Source organism: Myxocyprinus asiaticus, chromosome 2 (assembly GCF_019703515.2).
Source record: "Myxocyprinus asiaticus isolate MX2 ecotype Aquarium Trade chromosome 2, UBuf_Myxa_2, whole genome shotgun sequence".
NCBI lineage: Eukaryota > Metazoa > Chordata > Actinopteri > Cypriniformes > Catostomidae > Myxocyprinus > Myxocyprinus asiaticus.
This window is the reverse complement of record NC_059345.1, coordinates 39,531,006-39,552,740: the sequence shown is the minus strand read 5'-3', so window position 1 is coordinate 39,552,740 and position 21,735 is coordinate 39,531,006. Positions and strand designations below refer to the sequence as shown.

Sequence of the window (21,735 nt, the reverse complement as noted above, 5' to 3'; positions counted from 1 at the left end):
CCTGATAATCCATGTCTTGATTATTGTCGCCATCCGAAATGTCTCCCCACGCCATTCTCCCTTCCGCCATCCTGCGTCCTCAGTTTGACGCCACTGATGCCAAGATAAGTGTTGGCGTATTGTTTTATCGATACACACATGCCGTTGCTTTCCATCATCTTTATTCAAATGTGTTTAACCATAAAAGGGCCAAGACCATAAAGAAAACTAAGAAAATTATATTATTGCTATTTTCTGACACATTAGGGCCCAGATAACACAATTTAATATTTTTCTTAAAGGTGCACTCAGTAATTGTTTTTTAATGCTGTCTTGGACTTACACTGAAATCTAGGGGAATGAATGCAGCATCATTCAAACACAAAGATGTCATTTTAGAAATTCACTATTCATAGTCGGTCAGGATTAATTTAATCCCTGAGTAAAAGTGTCCAACAAAAGGGTTTGTAATGAGATTAAACAAGTTGTATTTGGCTGGTCATGTAATTCTAACATGGCAGCCCCCATGAGGGAACCCTCTCCATGTAGAATAAAACAGCTTTTATAAGGTTACTGATATGACTGGAGTCTTCATCTCATGTGAGTGCTCCTGATTTTATACATAAATTACAAAATTACTATTAATTTCTTTAGAAGTAAAACTTTTTAAATGAGGAATAAATTACTGAGTATACCTTTAAAAATATAGCTTTTATTTTCAATTTTACCATTTATGTCCTCCAGGATAGGCTGCCACTTTAGGGTATATACAAAAAAGAGTTCATGCTTGGCTGTGCTTCTTACCAGATTTAAATCAATAATAATAAAAAAATTAAAATATTAGTTTGGTGTCAGAGCCTTTTATAATGCTTACCAAAAAAAGGACCATTGTATTACCATTTTTTTTGTAAATTGTACCATGGTATTACTATGTTTTTTGGACTTGGTTCCATGGTAATACCATGTTTTTCAGACATGTACTGTGTAATGTAAACGTCCCTGATAGAGGGAACGAGGCGTTGTGTCGATGTAGTGACACTAGGGGTCGCTCTTGAGAGCCCCGATCACCTCAGATCTTTGAGAAAAAGCCAATGAGAATTGGCAAGTGGAATTTGCATGCCACTACCCCGGACATACCAGTAAAAAAGGGAGCTGGAATGCAGGATTCATTCAGGTTTTGTGCTGAGGAGCTGAGACACGGTCCCGGCCATTTCAGCGGCTAGTACAGCGTTGTGGCAAGAGGGACACAACGTCTTGTTCCCTCCATCAGGGAACGGAGGTTATGACAGTTCCCCTTCTGTCACTTACTCGACAGACGTTCCCCTTCTGTCACTCACTCGACCTGTGTCGATGTAGTGACACTAGGGGTCCCTATGGAAAAACGGCACAACAGCTGAAGTATTACGTGAACTGCCGATGCAGGTGCAAGCAAGCTGCTGCGTGCGTAATAGCAGGTGCATCAGACTGAACGTAACCTCCCCCAACACCCCAAAAGACGTCCCTGAGGGGGGGAAGCGACGTAACTAGCATGGGAGCAGGCTGCCCCAGCCGCGGCCTTTTCTCTCTATGTTTTCTCTCCACAGAGTATTAGATTCAGCTGGGGCCATCTAACGCTATCATACGCATCGAGGAAGGTGTTCTTTTCCTTTCCTATACTTTCAGGGGGAAAAGACCCTGCGGAGACCACATCCTGCCCAAAAGGGGAGGTCAACATGTGGCAATACGACACATGGGCTCAGCAGCCGCACATGGAAGAGGCGCGGTGGTAGGTCCCACCACGAATAAAGGGGGGGGGGGCTCTACAAACACAGCGACAGGGGGCAGAGAGAGCTCTGCCCAAGGGAGACGCGGGTCCGCCGACAGGGAGACCGTACCGAGGAATATACATCACAGGGGTTACCGGAGTAATCGGCACCTGTGGAGCACCTATCCCAGTACAGGGCATATTAGAACCCGTAGTGGGGCTGGCTGCGAACTCCTCCACCGAGTTCGCGAACCATAGGGCTAGGGAGGAAGGACATCCAGGGTCCACGACTTCGTGAACTCGACTGGGGGTAAAAACACACATTTTCACCTCAGGGGAGGGGAAAGGCGCTATACACAAGCGATACATCCGGCCAGCTGTTCCGTATTACCGAACTCTACCTGTTCGCACCTGAAAGAACACAGGACGAAACCGGTTCAACCTGGAGATTGTAAAATCTCGTCAAAGTTTTGGGTGTTGCCCAGCCCACTGCTCTGCAGATGTCTGCTAGAGAGGTGCCATTGGCCAGTGTCCACAAGGATGCCACACTCCTTGTAGAGTGTGCTCAAACCCGCAAGGGGGCAGGCACGGCCTGGGACTGGTAGGCCAATGCAATGGCGTCCACGATCCAGTGGGCAAGCCGCTGTTTGGAGATGGCGTTCCCTTTCCGCTGTCCACCAAAGCAGACAAAGAGCTGCTCAGAGCGTCTAAAGTGCTGCGTGCGATCCAAGTAGGTGCGCAAAGCGCGCACCAGACACAGCAACGACAGGGCTGGTTCTGTCTCCTCCCGAGGCAGCGCTTGCAGGTTCACCACCTGATCCCTGAAGGGGGTCGTGGGAACCTTGGGCACATAGCCCGGTCGGGGTTTCAGGATCACGTAAGAATATGCCGGACCGAACTCCAGGCAAGTGTCGCTGACAGAGAACGCTTGCAGGTCCCCCACCCTCTTGATAGAGGTGAGCGCAATCAGGAGGGCCGTCTTAAAGGAGAGGGCTTTCAGCTCGACTGACTCTAGCGGCTCAAATGGGGCTCTCCGAAGGCCCAGGTGGACCACGGTGAGGGGAAGAGGCATGGCCTGGGAGGATTAAGCCTCCAGGTGCCTTCGAGGAACCTGATGATCAGGTCGTATTGTCCAAGGGATTTACCGTTGACTGCGTCGTGGTGAGCCGCTATAGCTGCTACATAAACCTTCCAGCCTCTCCTGCAGAAATGAGAGCACTGACCCGACTGCGCATCTCTGGGGGGTCTTCTGCTCGGGAAGAACACCAATTCACGAATAAGCGCCACTTTAGGGAATAAAGCTGCCTGGCAGAGGGAGCTCTGGCTTGAGTGATCATGTCTACGACTGCTTGTGGTAGACCGCTTAGACCTTCCGCGTCCCGTCCAGGGGCCAGACATGGAGATTCCAGAGGTCTGGGCGCAGATGCCAGAGTGTGCCCCGTCCCTGAGAAAGAAGGTCCTACCTCAGGGGAATCTGCCAGGGAGGTGCTGTCCCGAGGAGCGTGAGGTCCGAGAACCAAGTCTGAGGCCACGAGGGTGACTTGTTCCTCGTCCTCCCTGACCTTGCACAGGGTCTGTGCAAGAAGGCTCACTGGGGGAATGCGTATTTGCGCAGCCCCTGGGGCCAGCTGTGTGCCAGTGCATCTGTCCCGAGGGGGGCTCCCGTCAGGGAATACCAGAGCAGGCAGTGGGAGGATTCCCGGGAAGCAAACAGGTCTACCTGTGCTTTGCCGAATCAACTCCAAATCAGCTGGACCACCTGGGGGTGGAGTCTCCACTCTCCGCTGAGCATTGCCTGCTGTGACACGCTTGTGAGGCGAGCTATCGTTGAGACCGAGTCTAACTCCATGCCAAGAAAAGAGACGTTCTGAACCGGGGAGAGCTTGCTCTTTTCCCAGTTGACCCAAAGCCCTAGACGTGAGCGGCGCCCCGAACCCAGGAACCAATCATCAGGGGAGGCTTCGGAAGCTTAAAGGAATATTCTGGGTTTGAGTTAAGCTCAGTCGACAGCATTTGTGGCATAATACTGAATACCACTGTGACAAGGAGGAGGGCAGGGCCTGGCCGTGAGGACACATTGGTTATAACTTTACACAAAAGATTAGTAAGCGATTTTATCACACTAAAATCATGTTAACACACACATTGTTTATGTCTTGTGACTTTACTTTTGAAATGGTGAGTATTGTAATGTTTATGGAATTGGCCCCATTCACTTCCATTGTAAATGCCTCGCTGCAACCCAGATTTTTGCTTTTTTTAAAGAAAAGGAGGGTCAAGTCAAAATTAAAGGTGCTATATGTAATATTTTTACTGTACTAAATCATAAAATGACCATAATATGTCATTAGAGAATTAGAAAACATGCCAAGCTGAAACACTGACTTCTCCGATAACAGTGCTACAGCCAGTATATTCTACTTTGAAGTTTCCATTCTGGGCTGGAATTTCTGTTTATGTTTTGGCCTGTGTGATCCCGCCCACTGCCTACTCACCAATAGTATTTCGACACCACCGAGTTGCCAACACTGCGTGCTGCAGCCATGGAAGCCAGCAAACGAACTGGATCAGAGATAACAGATTCCACCCGACCTAAAAAGTCTCGCCATCTGTCTAAAAACCACCATGACCAGAGGCGTAGTAAAACAAGGATAAATACTGGAGATGTCTTTGGAAGATGGAGACACCTTAAAGCCCAGAAATCCTTTAAAACGGATGTTGAGTTAGCTAATTTGCGTGTCAACATTCTGGCAACCCGCAATGAGCTTTGAGTCTGGGGCGGGGCAGACAACTCTCCAATATTTTTAATTTGAATATTTTGAATATTTTATGACTGTTCTGCCAGTAGTCCATCCGTGATGAAAAGCAGTGGCCGCTGGCCATGGTTGATTACCGCTTGCGTGTTCTTTCAGTACACTGGCGCAGAAACAACCGTCTGCTGGGTTTTAAAGCCTTTGCGTTTATAGCCAGCTGTTGAACACAACCTGTTCCAGTAGGTAGAACTGTTGTCACTCGTCAGTTTTCTACAAAACGTCATTGTTTTAAAGAACTGATGAGGTAATCCAGATAGCACACGTACATCTCCGAGATTTTTGTTTTACGTCTTTCCATCAGGAAAGCATCACATTTTAATGAACATCTGCTAAACATCTTAAAAGTATCAGATTTACAAACATTCTAAATCATAAACATCTCAAAGACATCTGCTGAATGTCTTATTGACATCCGAGACAAACTTATTGGCTGTGTCTCGTTTGGAAGGATGCGTTCTCCAGAGGTTGCATTTGTCGGCTGCATATGTCATCAAGGCTGTCTCGTTATATAAAAGCGAGTAGGACACTTCGAATGCGACCTTCTTTCATGGGAATTCGGAGGATGCATGAGGTGTATCCTTCGTGGGCATTCACAACCCACAATTCTTTGCTTCAACGGAAATGTCTAAAGAAAATTACGCCAATTTGCCCGTAAATATGATGTTCAAACGTAAGTAATGTTAATTCCCAAGTTGAAGTATCTCAGTAGATGGGTGCAGATTATATAATATGTATAATTATATTAATATATAATTAAAATAAAGTATTAGACTAAAAGTACACCTGTAAAATCTATTTTCTTTTCTCTTTACATCATTATAACTCTCCTAAAATGTACCTCATACATTCCCTTCTAAAGGTACTTTGTTCCCTTCTCACTCAAAGGGCTCGTGCTTGTTAAAGAGTGGCATGCTGTCATAGCAACCATGTTACGTTCCGTTTCCATTTGTCCTACGGAGACCGTCTCGTTTAAACGAGGCTTATTTAAAGGACACTCGGTATACTGCAGCCTACAAAGGACGCGTCCTACCTAGCACGCAGCCTTCGAAACGAGACACAGCCATTGACATACGTCTTATAGACGTATTGCAGATGAACAAACAATGTAAAAAATACGTCTTCCTGATGTAAACACACATCAGATAGATGTCTGGGTGATATATGTGTGCTATCAGGTAAATATGCATGTGTAACCACCCAGATAGCACACGCACATCTCTGAGATGTCTGTTTTAGATCTTTAGACCTGGAAAGCCTAACAAGATAATTAACATCATCTAAACATCTTAAAAAGATCAGATTTAGAAACATTCTAAATCATAAACGTCTCAAAGACATCTGCTGAATGTCTTATTGATATCCGAGAGGAAACATCTTATAGATGTATTGCAGATGAGCAAACAACCTCAAATATGTCTTCCAGATGTAAACACGCACATCAAATAGACGTCTGTGTGATGTACGTGTGCTATCAGAGACAGTACTATCCAATGTTTAGCAAAATTGAGAACTTATGTCTGACTTCTATGCTTAATAACTGTTCACAGTTTATAATGTGGCCTAGTAAGTTTATAGTTTGAATTCTGACATAATTTGTGGTAAATTAATTTACGTTATTCAATGAAATGCATTATAACTGTATATATAAATACATGTACATTGTAACAGAAGAATGTAATCGAGCTAGATATTATAAATATTTTATCTAGGTTTGATATAGACAGCTAGGTAGCTGCCTGATAACATCATTTAGTGTACGTTGTTTCTTACCTAAAATTTGGACAAATCAGTTGTTCTTACTTGAGCTCAGCAAGCTAGCTAGCTAACTCATTCATGAAGCCATAGTTAAATCAGAGATTAGTTTGCTAGCTTTCCACATCTTAGTTAATAAACCACTTTTCCCAAATTAAAATGCTTGTAGCCTTGGAGTACATTGCTTGGAGTATTCTACATGTTGGCTATATTATAAATCATATTTACAGATATGAAGAAATGCAGGAAATAACTACATTTTTCAGAAAACAGACTAAAACTTCCAGTCAGGAGGAGATAGGGAGCTCAAGGCTAGTAAATGAGAAGTAGATAGACTTATGCAGACAGTTACTTTTTAAAGGGCCAGATTTCTTTTATATTTCAAAGATTTTTTAAGATGTTAACAAGTGAATAGTAGTCCATACAATGTAAAAACATTAGAGTTGGTACCTCCTTGCAGTGCAAACAATAAAATATCAGTTCTATCTTCTTTATCTTAGTCACATCAAGCATCAGTGATGCGGTAAGCATCTAGTAGGGAGCTCACTGGTAGCTCTCCAGCACTACAATTCAGTACACTTAATGATGCCATTTAGCAAAATCTTAGACTCCTTCTAAGTTAAAATAATTGCAGGCATTCTGAGGATTTAGCCCCACACCCTTTCTTTACTTGTGTAAATTCTCTTATCCCTTCCAACTCTAGCAACGCCACTACTTAAGAGGTACTTTAACACGTTTTTTAGCCTGAAAGATTTAGTAGCATCATTATTGATTAAGTAATTTTGATAGTCTGTCATCGACCTGAATGGAAGCGCACCAAGTAGTCCACACGATTAAATCATTCTCCCGTGGTGATCTTTACCATGACAACATTGTAAGCGAAGTGTACGGATAGGGATAAAATTAAATCCTTGCTAGAACACCAGACATTATTCCTAATATAAACGGACAACACATACGACTTTACACGCGTCATGTGAGTTATATTTTCATCAGTCCTACATGCCCACTACACATTTTTTCTTCGTCGCCTGTTTGACATCCTTGAACAGCTCGATATTGCCCCATCTGTTTTCAAAGGTGCACTCAGTAATTTATTCCTCATTAAAAAAAGTTTAACTCCTAAAGACATGAATTGTAATTTTGCAATATATGTAGGAAATCATGAGCAATCACATTAAAATGAAGACTCCAGTCATAACAGTAATCTTATAAAAGCTGTTTTATTCTACATGGAGAGGGTCCACACATGGGGGCTGCCATTTTAGAATCACATGACCAGATAAATACAACTCGCTTAATCTCAGTAACCGTCCCGTTATTTGACACTTTTAAAGTCGGTCAGTGACACCACATTGATGTTTATGTCCATACAACTCACAGACCTTCTTGGGCTTTTATTGCGACCACGTGAGAGAAACGCTTATATGTATTTTTCAAGAGGGGGGAACTTATGCGTAAAATTGCCTTTTAACTGCTGTTATAAGTATTTTAATTGGAATGTAACAAAAAGACAAATAAATATATTCATATTCTAGTAGCGTCTGTCAACGTTTTGGCACCAAAAGTATACATTTGCTCAATTTGTTTTTGAAAGAGGCTCCACCCCACTCCCCTTTTCATAAATGTAATGGTGCATGCAGGAAAGACAGCCATCTTGCACCATCCCTCTTCCACCCAGAAAGTAGGTTGTCGTGGGAAGACGTAATCAGCGAAAACGGCGAACTCATAAATCCCACTACACAATCATTCCCTTGTGTCAGCACACCATACCTACTTAATTTCCACCGACTGAAAAAGGGGGCATCGAGGGTAAGTGTTGATTGATCGCGGCTGTAGCTGCGCGAGCGAAGTGGTGGTTGTTTACGGTCGCTAGCAGCACGCGCTAACATGCGTCATTATGTAAGAGCAGATCGACCACAGAGCACGGACTTTAACACTCATTCAGCGTACACATGCTGTCAGACGGTGGCGTCAGGAGTTATGATAATTTGTGTAACTTTGGCGTGCTAACGCGATGTTCCGCTAAGTTTGTCATCATGGGGTTGAGAATAGTTAAAATCGTGTAAAACACGAAAAAAGGGTGCAGGTGATGTGTAAAGTTCGGACAGATCGCTCATTGCATATGTGGTCTTTAAATTGCATGCATCTTCACTGTGATAGCTAGAGAAATTAACAAGCTAGCAGTCCTCTTGGAAAACGCACGGTCACTCCTCTGCCATTTTCACTTAAACTGGGTGAATGTACAGACAGGTTATGTATTTAATTACTAAGTTAGTTGCAGGTCAAAGATAACTTATATATAGATCCTGTCATCTTGTCACAGACTTCCCCATTTGTAAAAGCCCAAAGTGTCCTTGTGCATGTAACGTGGCTAATCGCTTATCGATCGAATGGAAGTATCGATATCCCAGCAAAAGTTAGACTAGCGACTTGCCAACTGCATGCTGCGAAGGAATAAAGCTTTGGTTCAACGTTGGTATTTTCAAATCTAACGTGCTAATCAGAAATATACCCCAAACCAGTGTTAACCACATCTGAGATCGTCAGATTCAATATTTCTGTTCGTATCAAATGCATGAATTTTGGTCATAACGTTGCTGGTCTCCACAAAATGTGTCTCGAGAAAATGTATTGGATATGCAGAGTTATATGCAATGAGTCAGAGCTGCTGGCCACTGGCCTGCTGCTTTTAGCACATAGGCCTGTTGAGCAGACCGTCTGCATGCTCTGTTCAGCACTGTCACGTGAACTATCACTATCATTTGATAAGAGTGTCCCAACAGTCTCGTGCAGCAGCCTCATAATGCAATATTGTGCTGTTAATTCAGAGCCGAAACTGTTGAATTCCTCAAGTCATTTCAGAGAGCATTATACCTGAATATCCAACCAGTCTCACATGTAGAAGAACTTGTCATTCAGTGCATGAACATGATGTAGTGACTGTATGGAAGGCCAGATTATCTTTTAATGGTCCCAGTGTTACTTGTCATAATTGCATTTTTTACTAGTAGGAATTCCAATAAGACAGCTCAACAATTGAATATTTCCTTGTCATATGTTTCCAGTGACTCCCATACATTATTTACAGAGCTCTGCAATTCAGTTTTAACCAGTACAGGCCAGTTTATACTTCTGTGTCGAACCTACGATGTAGGCTCCATGTGTAGTTGTCAACACGGTGGTTTGATTCCATATTTCTGCATGGTGTGTCTGTGTCGTTCGGTGAGAGCACAGCCAAAAATGCTTTTGTATTGAGGGAATATGCATTAATTTCTTAAATAACTGTACATTTAATAAAGGCAACGTAATTCGTGGATTCAAGAGTATTAAGTTGTTGAAGCACTAAAAACGAGTTCATCAAAGTATGTATTAGGGCTGGGAATTGCCACAGACCTCCCGATTCAATATTACAACGATATTTACATGCAGATTCTATATGTATTGCGATTTGTTTTAAAAAGTATTATGATTCTGTAAGTATTGTGAGTTGATGTTTTGATGTATTTAGCCGTGTTAACTCCTTTTCCTCCGAAAGAAATGTCTATTGAAGAACTTGTGTCTGAAATGACAATTTTTTCACAATGTAATACAGAATTTGCAGGTAGGGATGTGCAAAACTAAAAGTTTAAAACCACTAATTGACCAGCATTGTCTGAGCTATTGACTAGTCAGTGTTAAGGAACACATGTATAATTAGGCTGCAATATATGTCCGTGTTACCAAATCAGATGTGTTTCATAAAGACACATGGATGCTAAGCACAGCTATTTAAAGAGCACCTATTATGGTTTTTCAAATATTATCTTTAATGTAGTGTGTTATATTGCTGTTTGTGAATGTAAAAAAGTCTGCAAAGTTTCAAAAATCAAAGTGCACAACAAAAGGAGTTATTGACTCCCAAAAGAAAGAACCGATTCTGAACACCTGAAACGAGTCGTTAGTAATTCCAGACGTACTTCCTGTACTAACCTACGTAATTTGGTAACAAAAAACCCACCTCTGGTCTTCATTGGCTGCTCGCGAACAGCTTTGACCCGCCCTCAAACACTACACTAAGCGGTAGACCAATCACAACCGACTGGGACATCTGACCAATCAGAGCAGAGTAGGCTCTCTGAAAGGAGGAGTTTAGAATGGATCATTGAAGGAGTCATTTTTGACACTGGGGAAAAAAAGGTAATGCTGCAATTTAAATTATGAGCAAATTAAAGTGTTTTTTGACCTTGGATGCATGTAAATCTATTGTATGATACCTTTAAAACAAAATTAGGCACATTTAAAAACCATAATAGGTGCTCTTTAACAGGATAACTAACAGATATTCAATAATTAAATAGGCTAAATAACTATAACCTCATATCCCACAAAACGACTAATCCCACAAAACTACTAAAGAAACAAGAAAAGTTCCAATACAGAGCAGCAAAAAAAGCTTATGCGCATCCTAGATGCTGAATGACATGCTTCAATGCGCCTTTGCGCATACTGAACACAGGAGCACTTTAATTCACATGGTGATCTGCTCCGCATTCAGAAGCACAGCTGTTAGATTATAAATATTGTGTGGTGCGACATGTGGTTCACGGCATCCAACAGTTTGAAAAGCCTTTTTACAGCTAAACTATTTATTAAAGCAGTGTCAGAAAGAATCTGTAGAATGATTCCTGACAAATACTCTCCGCAGCACCTCACAAATAAACCTGTGCAAAGTAACAGGAACATTACCCAAAGCAGAGGATTTATGTCCAAGAGTTAACAAGCAACCCTTTGATGGCAGCAACAGCAGTGCATTAAATAAATGAATGTAAATATTAAATAGAAAACTTCTCAGAGCGAACCTGTTTGTGTGGAACTCAGCACAAATATAGCTTCCGATATTTATCTATCAGTCATTGTATTAGCATTAAGCTAAATGTGAATTTTCTTTAAATAAAAAAAAATTTCATCAGAGAGACCATTTTAAAATAATTTGTCCCAAGAATCTACAGTGGCTGTGAAGTTCAAAACAAAACAACAATTCTAAAAACACAATGGCAAATCCAAACATATTCTTTTGGACTGTTCTGCCTTTAATGTAATTAGGCAACATTTATTTTCAGATAATGTTTTGAAGGATTTGTTGAGTACAGGGTGTCACCTGGAAAACTTTTAGAATTTTTAACATGAATCCAGTTAAAGACTCTTATTTATTTTTATATATATATATATATATATATATATATATATATATATATATATATTTATTTTACACTGGTGGCCAAAAGTTTGGAATAATATACAGATTTTGCTGGATGGAAAGAAACTGGTACTTTTATTCACCAAAGTGGCATTCAACTGAACACAATGTATAGTCAGGATGTGAAAAATTACTATTACAATTTGAAAAAAAAAAAGTAAGAAACTACATCAAAGAGTTCTCATCAAAACAGTCCTCCACGTGCAACAATGACAGCTTTGCAGATCATTGGCATTCCAGCTGTCAGTTTGTCCAAATACTCAGGTGACATTTCACCCCATGCTTCATGTAGCACTTGCCATAGATGTGGCTGTCTTGTCGGACACTTCTCATGCACCTTACAGTCTAGCTCAGTGTTTCCCAACCACTGTGCCAGGGCACACTAGTGAAAGATTGTCAGGTGTGCCGTGGAAAATTATCAAATTCCACAAAATAAATAAATGCATGGAAAAAAAAAAAAAAAATTTCAGGGATCCAAACTCCTCACCTTTCGGAGAAATTCGCCGTTTTGAAACCATAATTGGTCACTTTTGTGACTGTGAAGACCAATGATTAATGTGCAAAAGTGACTATTTATACGCGTTAAGGGTCTTTCACATGATTCACGTCAGCGCTGCAGAATACATTGAAGTCTATGAAGTGACGCCACTTTACACCAAAGTGTTTTTCACACACATTTTTACGTCACCAATAATGTCTTTGAGAGTACTAAGCAACAAGAAATATTTAAAAACTGTCCAAATTTACGAAGAGACATTGAATGTCTCAATTTCTTTTAATTAAATATTACCTTATCGTTTAGGAATATCAGTGACCCCAGTTATTGAACAAATTTAAATTCACCAAGAAAACGTTTAGACCTAAACATAAACATAAAGTCCTTTTATTACTTTCTTCTATCAAAGCAACTGCAAGCTTTTTTTCTCTCTTCCAAATACATGTTTTCAATGTTTATTGTGCACACCTCCCGCTTTTTTACATGGCAAACTCGTAAAATCACCCCTCTATGACGCTTTCTGCAACTCTTGTCATGTGGAGGGCAATGCGCCGCTTGACGCTGGCGTTGAACGGAGTGTTGACGCCTCGACTGAACTCATGTGAAATGCGCTTTACAATGACGAAAGAACATTATTGAAACTTAAAATGATTATTATTTGTCTATTATTGTGGTCTTTTCTGATAAAAGCCATGCTCAGCTGTTTAAATAGGCTACAGAGGAAAATGATACTGTAGATCTGCTGTGTGTTTATAATTCTTATACTGAAGTCAGTAGATTTGTAGCCATGCAAGTTTTAATAAAGGAGAAGGTAAGGACATTATTGAAACACACTATAATTAGACTATTATTGTCTTTTTGGATGAAAAATTATGCTCAGACTGAAGTAAGATCTGCTTTGTTCTTTTAAAGCTTAAACACTATAAAGTCTCTAGGTAGATTTTGGTCATGAATGACTCAAAATGATTCACTGGCTGTGTCTCGTTTGGAAGGCTGCATGCTAGGTAGGACGCGTCCTTTGAAGGCTGCAGTATACCGAGTGTCCTCCTTTAAACAAGCCTCGTTTAAATGAGACGGCCTTCATAGGGGAAACGGAAGGTAACATGGTTGCTATGAAAGCAGGCCACTTTTTAACAAGCACGAGCGCTTTGAACAAGGGAACAAAGTCCCTCTGGACGGGAATGTATGAGGTACATTTTAGGAGAGTTATGATGTAAAGAAAAGAAAATAGATTTTACAGTTGTACTTTTAGTCTAATACTTTAATTATATATTAATATAATTATACATATTATATACTCTGCACCCATCTACTGAGGTACTTCAACTTGGGAATTAACATTACTTGCGTTTGAACATCATATTTACAGGCAAATTGGCGTTATTTTTTTTTACACATTTCTGTTGAAGCAAAGAATTGTGGGTTGTGAGTGCCCACGAAGGATACACCTCATGCATCCTCCGAATTCCCGTGAAAGAAGGTCGCATTCGAAGTGTCCTACTCGCTTTTATGAAACAAGACATCCTCGATAACATATGTGGCCGACAAATGCAACCTCCGGAGGACGCAGCCTTCCAAACAAGACAAAGCCACTGACTCACTCATAGCACATAAGACGCTCATTTGTCGCCACCTAGTGACATTTCCAGAAGGGGTCACTGAACTAATCAGTTAATAAAATTGAACAAATTTGTGAAACAGAAGCAAGCCTCACCAAAATACTCTTTATTTTGCAGATAATTCTGCACATTTGTGAACTTGCATAAACTCGAATCACTAAAATAGCTGGAATTAGTGCTTTTAGCTTATTCTTTAATCCCTAGAAAAAATGTTCGTGGACCAGTGATTGTCTTATCTTTTTAGCCCCTCATGAGTTTGCATCCCTGTAATTTGTTGTGGCATTGCAAGAACAAATCTACAAATTAGAAAAGCAAATTTGTTGTTTTTTCATTGACCATTTAGCGCTCTTGCCACCTGTGACCTCACACAACGTGGCCTACCTATGTGATTTTTATTTATTTATTTTTATTTTTTATTTGCATAGCCGAATTTCAAACATTACAAGTAAACACGCTACTAAGATGGACAGAATACATGGACAAATTCTTGAAAAGGAAAAATATTGACGATGGTTAGCCTATGTGGGATAGTGGTGTGCAGTAGAATTTTTTTAGTCGTAAAAAGTGTGCTGTGGCAGAAGAAAGGTTGGGAGACACTGGTCTAGCTGATCCCACAAAAGCTCAATGGGGTTAAGATCCATAACACCCTTTTCCAATTATCTGTTGTCCAATGTCTGTGTTTCTTTGCCCACTCTAACCTTTTCTTTTTGTTTTTCTGTTTCAAAAGTGGCTTTTTCTTTGCAATTCTTCCCATAAGGCCTGCACCCCTGAGTCTTCTCTTTACTGTTGAACATGAAACTGGTGTTGAGCAGGTAGAATTCAATGAAGCTGTCAGCTGAGGACATGTGAGGCGTCTATTTCTCAAACTAGAGACTCTGATGTACTTATCCTCTTGTTTAGTTGTACATCTGGCCTTCCACATCTCTTTCTGTCCTTGTTAGAGCCAGTTGTCCTTTGTCTTTGAAGACTTTAGTGTACACCTTTGTTTGAAATCTTCAGTTTTTTTTGGCAATTTCAAGCATTGTATAGACTTCATTACTGTGGCAACTCAAAAACAAAGACAATGTTAAGCTTCATTTAATGAACCAGATGGCTTTCAGCTGTGTTTGATATAATGGCAAGTGATTTTCTAGTACCAAATTAGCAATTTAGCATGATTTCTCAAGGATAAGATGTTGGAGTGATGGCTGCTGGAAATGGGGCCTGTCTATATTTGATCAAAAATGACTTTTTTCAAATAGTGATGGTGCTGTTTTTTTACATCAGTAATGTCCTGACTATACATTGTGATCAGTTGAATGTCACTTTGGTAAATAAAAGTACCAATTTCCTTCCGAAACAGCAAAATCTGTACATTATTCCAAACTTTTGGCCGCCAGTGTATATATGTGTGTTTTTTCTTTCTTTTATGCTTGAATGTATTTTTATCTTTTTTGCTGTATTTATTTATTTTTTTATTATAACTTGTACTTGCCATGATATAGCCCTTGATGATGATATGGCAATAAATACCAAAAACAACAGAGGCAAATCCAAAGACAATTCAGAAACACAACAAATCGTAAAATGCAACGGGAAATCCATAAACGAAACGGCAAATCAGAAAGCTTTGAAATTGAATTAGAGAGCTCTGTAATTATAATTCTTACTAGAAACAATGCGTTTGCAGAGCTCTGTAATACAAATGTACCACTCTGCAATTGGAATTCTGACTAGTAAAAATCTAAATAGAGAGCTCAGTAATTGGAATTTATAGTAGTAAAATGAAAATGTACTGTAGAGCTCTCTTATTGAAATATTAGTAAAAATGCAATTACAATGACGCTGGGAGCATTAAAAGATAAATCAGCTTGCCATGGTGACTGTAGCAACATGATCTACTTTGGACTGTAGGTTCTGTTAGGAATAATGTTAATGATGTAAAAACCTTGAAGTGTAGTTTGGTATAAATAATGAGTAACATCTAGAATGTGAGCCTTGTAGGTAAAAGCTTTTCAGGGCAAAGACCTTAAAAGTTTGAAACATGCTGTTGAATGAGACTGCTGCCATGAAGAGGGAGAAGGTCCAGCCAGCCTTGTAATGGCTAAGACATATTTATGAGTATGTAATTCTGCTGTGGAAGGTTTATATTGGGCTTCGTTTCTTTTACGCAGCTGACATCAAGTCGTGACCCCACCTCATCTTCTGGAACAATCAATCAATCAAGTTAATGGATATATTTTCACCATAATATTGTGATTAGGAATGCCATATCAACTTCTCTGAATCTGAAATACTGTGCTCCCTCAGGCATAAAGAAACAAACAGGATGTGCATATATGATTGTCAGAATTAAGTGGAAAATTTGTAATGATATTAGGTAATATCTTAATGTATCTAGAAAGGCAATACATGGTTGCGTTCTACGTTTGCATAATATTAGGCTACATTGCATAAGACTAATTCTGACTGTCCTGATCACATCTTATCTAACTTTAGCAAGATGTTAAGAATAGACTCTCATGTAAGATCTGTTTGTTTCCAAGGCACGAAAAAAACCTAATAGGCCCAGTATTAATGATACACAACAAGAGAAATTTACCCTCTTTAGTGTCTTACTCAGTATGGTAATGAAGACTCTGTATGTAATGGATAAAATGTAGACAAGTCCACACAAACTGGGAATCAACACAGATGTTCATTGATAATATACCATTCTGACCGCACAACTGTCCTTTTTACAGGTCGACTGGAGCAACGTTTCAGAAAAGCAAGGCCACAGAGAGGGTAAGTGGTTCTCAATTTTGTGTTGGGCTGAATTACAATATACTTTTTGTTTTGCAAGACATCACGCTGTCACGTGCGGTAAGGGGAAAGGTAGTTCTGCGTTACAATATTTTGGAAAATGCATAAGAACATGATTTGACTAGATATATCAAACGGCTCATAGGCAACATTCAGCTGGAACTCTTTAAGTCAACAAACTTGTTTGAGAGGTCTCAGATAAGTTTATTTTCATTCCCAATGAAGCCTGACCACATACCTGCTGAGAAATCTGCATAACTATTTGAACCAAAACAACAACTGTACTTGCGCCTGAATTTCAGTTTCTTTTGGTTTCCATTTTGTTGTCTATCATAGAAATGATCAAATCTGGCCTGTGTTCCTCAGGCTATTTGGAAGCTCTGTGCTTGTGGTTACTTGCCTGGAGTATTGAGCTTTCAATGAGAGCCAAGTAAGTTTACATGCACTTCAAAGTTCGATTTCATTTGGTCTGTAACATTAATTTGTCTTTGTAAATCATCATTTAAATGCCTTAGTCCGACTGACGTCGTACCAGTTGGATTTTTGCGAAGTCGGACTAACAGACCTAGAAAATTTTATTGTAGCTCAATTATAACTGTACATGTAAACGGACTGAGTGCTTTACATACATAAGCTCTAATACTGCATTCTTTTTCTGTTTGGATGTTTTGCTGCTAGTGCATGGATTAGTAGTTTGTTACTTTCTACTCATTTAAGGTACAGTTGTAGTCAGAAGTTTACACACACCTTAGCCAAATACAACTCCTGACATTTAATCGTAGAAAACATTCCCTGTCTTAGGTCAGTTAGGATCACTACTTTATTTTAAGAATGTGAAATGTCAGAATAATAGTAGAGAGAATTATTTATTTCAGCTTTTATTTCTTTCATCACATTCCCAGTGGGTCAGAAGTTTACATGCCCTTTGTTAGAATTTGGTAGCATTGCCTTTAAATTATTTAACTTGGATCAAACTTCTTGGGAAGCCTTCCACAAGCTTCTCACAATAAGTTGCTGGAATTTTGGCCCATTCCTCCAGACAGAACTGGTGTAACTGGTTGGATTGGATTGGAACTCTATTGGATTGAGTTCAGGGCTTTGTGATGGTCCCTCCAGTACCTTGACTTTGTTGTCCTTAAGCCATTTTGCCACAACTTTGGAGGTATGCTTGGGGTCATTGTCCATTTGGAAGACTCAATTTGCGACCGAGCTTTAACTTCCTGGTTGATGTCTTGAGATGTTGCTTCAGTATAGCCACATAATTTTACTTTCTCATGATGCCATCTGTTTTGTGAAGTGCACCAGTCAATCCTGCATCAAAGCACCCCCACAACATGATGCTGCCACCCCCATGCTTCACGGTTGGGATGGTGTTTTTCGGCTTTCAAGCTTCACCCTTTTTCCTCCAAACATAACGATGGTCATTATGGCCAAACAGTTACATTTTTGTTTCATTTGACCAGAGGACATTTCTACAAAAAGTAAGATCTTTGTCCCCATGTGCACTTGCAAACTGTAGTCTGGCTTTTTTTATGGCAGTTTTGGAGCAGTGGCTTCTTACTTGCTGAGCAGCCTTTCGGGTTATGTCGATATAGGACTCGTTATACTGTGGATATGGATACTTTTCTACCCGTTTCCTCCAGCATCTTCACAAGGTCCTTTGCTGTTGTTCTGGGATTGATTTGCACTTTTTGCACCAATCTACGTTCATCTCTTGGAGACAGAATGCGTCTCTTTCCTGAGCGGTATGATGGCTGCGTGGTCCTGTGGTGTTTTATACTTGTGTACTATTGTTTGCACAGATGAACGTGGTACCTTCAGGCATTTGGAAATTGCTCCCAAGGATGGATCAGACTTGTGGAGGTCCACAATTTTTATTTCTGAGGTCTTGGCTGATTTCTTTTGATTTCCCCCTGATGTCAAGCAAAGAAGAACTGAGTTTGAAGGTAGGCCTTAAAATACATCCACAGGTACACCTCCAATTCAGTACACCTCCTATCAGAAGCTAATTGTCTAAAGGCTTGACATTGTTTTCTGGAATTTTCCAAGCAGCTTAAAGGCACAGTTAACTTAGTGTATGTAAACTTCTGACCCACTGTAATTGTGATATAGTCAATTAAAAGTGAAAATTGTTAAACAATTGTTGGAAAAATTGCTCGTGTCATGCACAAAGTAGATGTCCTAAACAACTTGCCAAAACTAATTTGCTAATATTAAATCTGTGGAGTGGTTAAAAATTAGTTTTAATGACTTCAACCTAAGTGTATGAAAACTTCTGACTTCAGCTGTATTTGTCATACATGTGTAGTTCCAGAATTTAGCATTTTGCACCACCATTGCTATCAATAACCTAGTTTCCATCCACTTTTCGCGCTGTTTTGTTATCGACAAAGGGAAAATGTGTAAAACAAAATTGTGAAATTTGCCGTCTTATGCCTGTTTCCATTCAAATGACCCTTTATCGATAACAATGGTGTACGTGATGACGTCATGCTTAAACACTTTGTCGCATAAGTTTTGGTTTATCGCAAAAGAAATCTGCCCTTAAGCTGTTTCCATACAGAAATGTGTGTTTATCACTAATTGTGTACCTTTCGTGTCCCTAATTTTTTTCCTCTGAAGTTTTGTAAAATGGGGAGAGAATTGAGACAATTCATTGAAATTAGCCAGCTTACTGTCATTTTAATTTCACAAATAAATGCAATCAGAAGAGGAGGAATTGCAGTCAAAAGGGAACAGTTGCCCTTCTGATAGGACTGTAATATTGGTCCTGATGTTGCGCCTATCACAGGTTGCCACCGGTTCTGACCCGAAAGCGAATCGTCATGGCCCTGTTCAAGCTGGCAACCTGCACCAAGTAGTGTGGGAAACTTTCAGTCATAGTATAAGGACCATCCATCAATGTGTATATGCTGTCTGCACAACTATTAAAGAAAAATTGATGCTGTGTAATATCAGGGTTTACATATATAATACATTCCTGATAATCAATAGGCAATTTTGAACAATCATCTAATCTGAAGCATTGCCATCACAACTGCATTATGTCCCGCATATTTGTCCAGCAATTTTTGACAACCAACTGAACTTGATTGTCATCTAAAATTAATTTTAGCGTCATAATGCAATTGAGATTTTCTGAAGAAGCTCATGAAATGCGATCCGAGGTAAAGAGGGTTAGATTTAAAATATTTAAAAGTTTAAAAATGTTCAAAATCTATTTTTCTGAAAGTGAACTCATTGGACATAGTTCTGATAGTTTATAATCCTGAAGTGTAGAACATTCTGAGAATGTCATTCAGCCACTTTTTTTCATCTACAAAACAGGGTAAGACTAATTTAAGCTTATGTAAAGTAAAGGCAAGTATATAGGCCTAACAATTATTTTTTCGTTAGGTAGTTTATTTAATTTAATACAGGGAATTGTCTGGCATTTTTTCAAAAGTAAGCTAAACAATAATTTTTTAGAATTGGGCTATATGTTAGTGTTCTATACTGAAGCTTTTCTTCTAGTATTGTGTATTTTTAATTTAAAACATCTTTGTACACAGAAATTATGTTTTTTTGTATTGTGGGCTAATTCCATGACTGCCATCTGTTATTTTGAATGGTGTGGAAAAGCAATTAATAGTCTACCGCGATTAAATTAATCACAAAGAGTGGCCACTCATTTGTTCTCCGTGCACTTGTCGATGACCGGTGGATGATACGAGATATTTATGTTGGCACTCCTGGAAGTGTCATGACGCAGATGTGTTTGCAGCATCAGATCTGTGCAGATACGCAATTAAGACCAATCCATAAAAGTGCGAGTAATGCTTCGCTTACAATAAATTGGCTTTCATGAATGTATACGTTGTCGTCAAGATTAACACAGGCTAACGATTGGGGTAAATTCTGTCATGTGACGATATATTTTTGCGTTAATGCCAATTTTCTCGACAAAGTGTTTCCAAAGCAGTTTTTCATGACATTTGAAGGATCTACATATTTTTTGCACTAGAGTTAAATGGAAAAATATTATGTTGACACTTTAGCTATAATTTGCGTTTCCATCAGCAAAATCGGGAAACTTTTTGATGTGCTTTTTTTAACAGTACAACAGTACTCTTACTTGTGAGATATTGCTTAAACATTATTATAATTATGATTGTGAATATTACAGTTTACTATACAGTAAAGCTTTTATTTGTACATGAAGGCTTTTTAGTTTGTTTCAGAAAGCTGTTTTGAAAACATTTTTTTCAATTCAATTTGGTGGTGCTAGTGGCGCAAAAATTACATCTGTTTTTATCAGAGTGCAGTGCTCTTTATGCTGTTATTTAGCTTATGAGCGGATTCACACTAGGGCTGGCGATAGAACAATGTATACGATATCTGACAAATATCACGATGATGAATGCAACAGTCATTGACAGACGATGATCAACAATATTGTAAAATTACAAGGGATGCTCTGATAACCCATAGGTGCAATTAAACTCAATGTAACATTTTTGATTTGTTGTCATTATTTCATATAATTATTATTATTATTACTTATTTTATTTCTATTTTATTTTTGCATTATAGATAATACATTATATGAGCTTTAACATTGTTAAAATAATTATTAGATTTATAAATTTCTTCCCTGCCTTTTCATTTAGTTGAATGATTGAATTAATAGTTCATTTTACACTTGTTTGTGCTTGAACTTTAATGAGAGGAACACTACAAATATCAGGAGATATTTAATAAACATGTTTGAATTGCACCACATTCTTGTAACTCACATTATTACTAAGATGCCAATGCCAGCCGGAGACTGAGAAGCTGCCGCCATGAATGATAAGGACCGTTTCACAGCTCACGCTGTTTTTCCTTTGCTTGTCACGTGTGAAACGCCACATTAACAGAACAGTACACACATTTTTCATATTCACCATACCTCTCCCACTGCATTGTCCTTAACTGCTTAATCAAGTTTGTTGTCTTACACCATGCCAGTATTCCCCACACTCCGTGATGCCATGACAGTGCTGCTGAAATCTTAAAAGAGCCATGCATCTTTTGCGACATGAGCAATTGGTTTATGCGATCAGCCAAATTACCAATCACCACTCGAGTCATAGGACGTGAATATTGGCCGATACTGATCGGTGGCCGATTGATCGGAGCATCCCTAGATAGCGCAATATTTTTTTAAATAAAAATATTGCCAACATATTTATTGCATATCGCCCAACACTACTTCACACATTGACTGTAAAGTGCGCAGCACATACAGACAGTTATTTATACTTTTGAGGTTTAGTAGTCATACTAGG

The 21,735-nt window shown here is 39.4% G+C and overlaps 1 protein-coding gene across 17 annotated transcripts in view; it reads left to right on the top strand.

Moving 5' to 3' along the window:
• Positions 1 to 7,927: 7,927 nt before the first annotated feature.
• Positions 7,928 to 21,735, top strand: part of celf1 (cugbp, Elav-like family member 1) — a 178,506-nt gene continuing 164,698 nt past the window's right edge. For 10 of the 17 annotated variants that reach the window (XM_051717935.1, XM_051718115.1, XM_051718080.1 and 7 more), the window contains exons 1-2: positions 7,928 to 8,100; positions 16,366 to 16,408. The gene's annotated coding sequence lies outside the window, so the exon portion shown is untranslated. The remainder of the gene's footprint in view (positions 8,101 to 16,365; positions 16,409 to 21,735) is intronic. The other 7 variants (XM_051717950.1, XM_051718032.1, XM_051718022.1 and 4 more) reach the window with 3 other exon arrangements.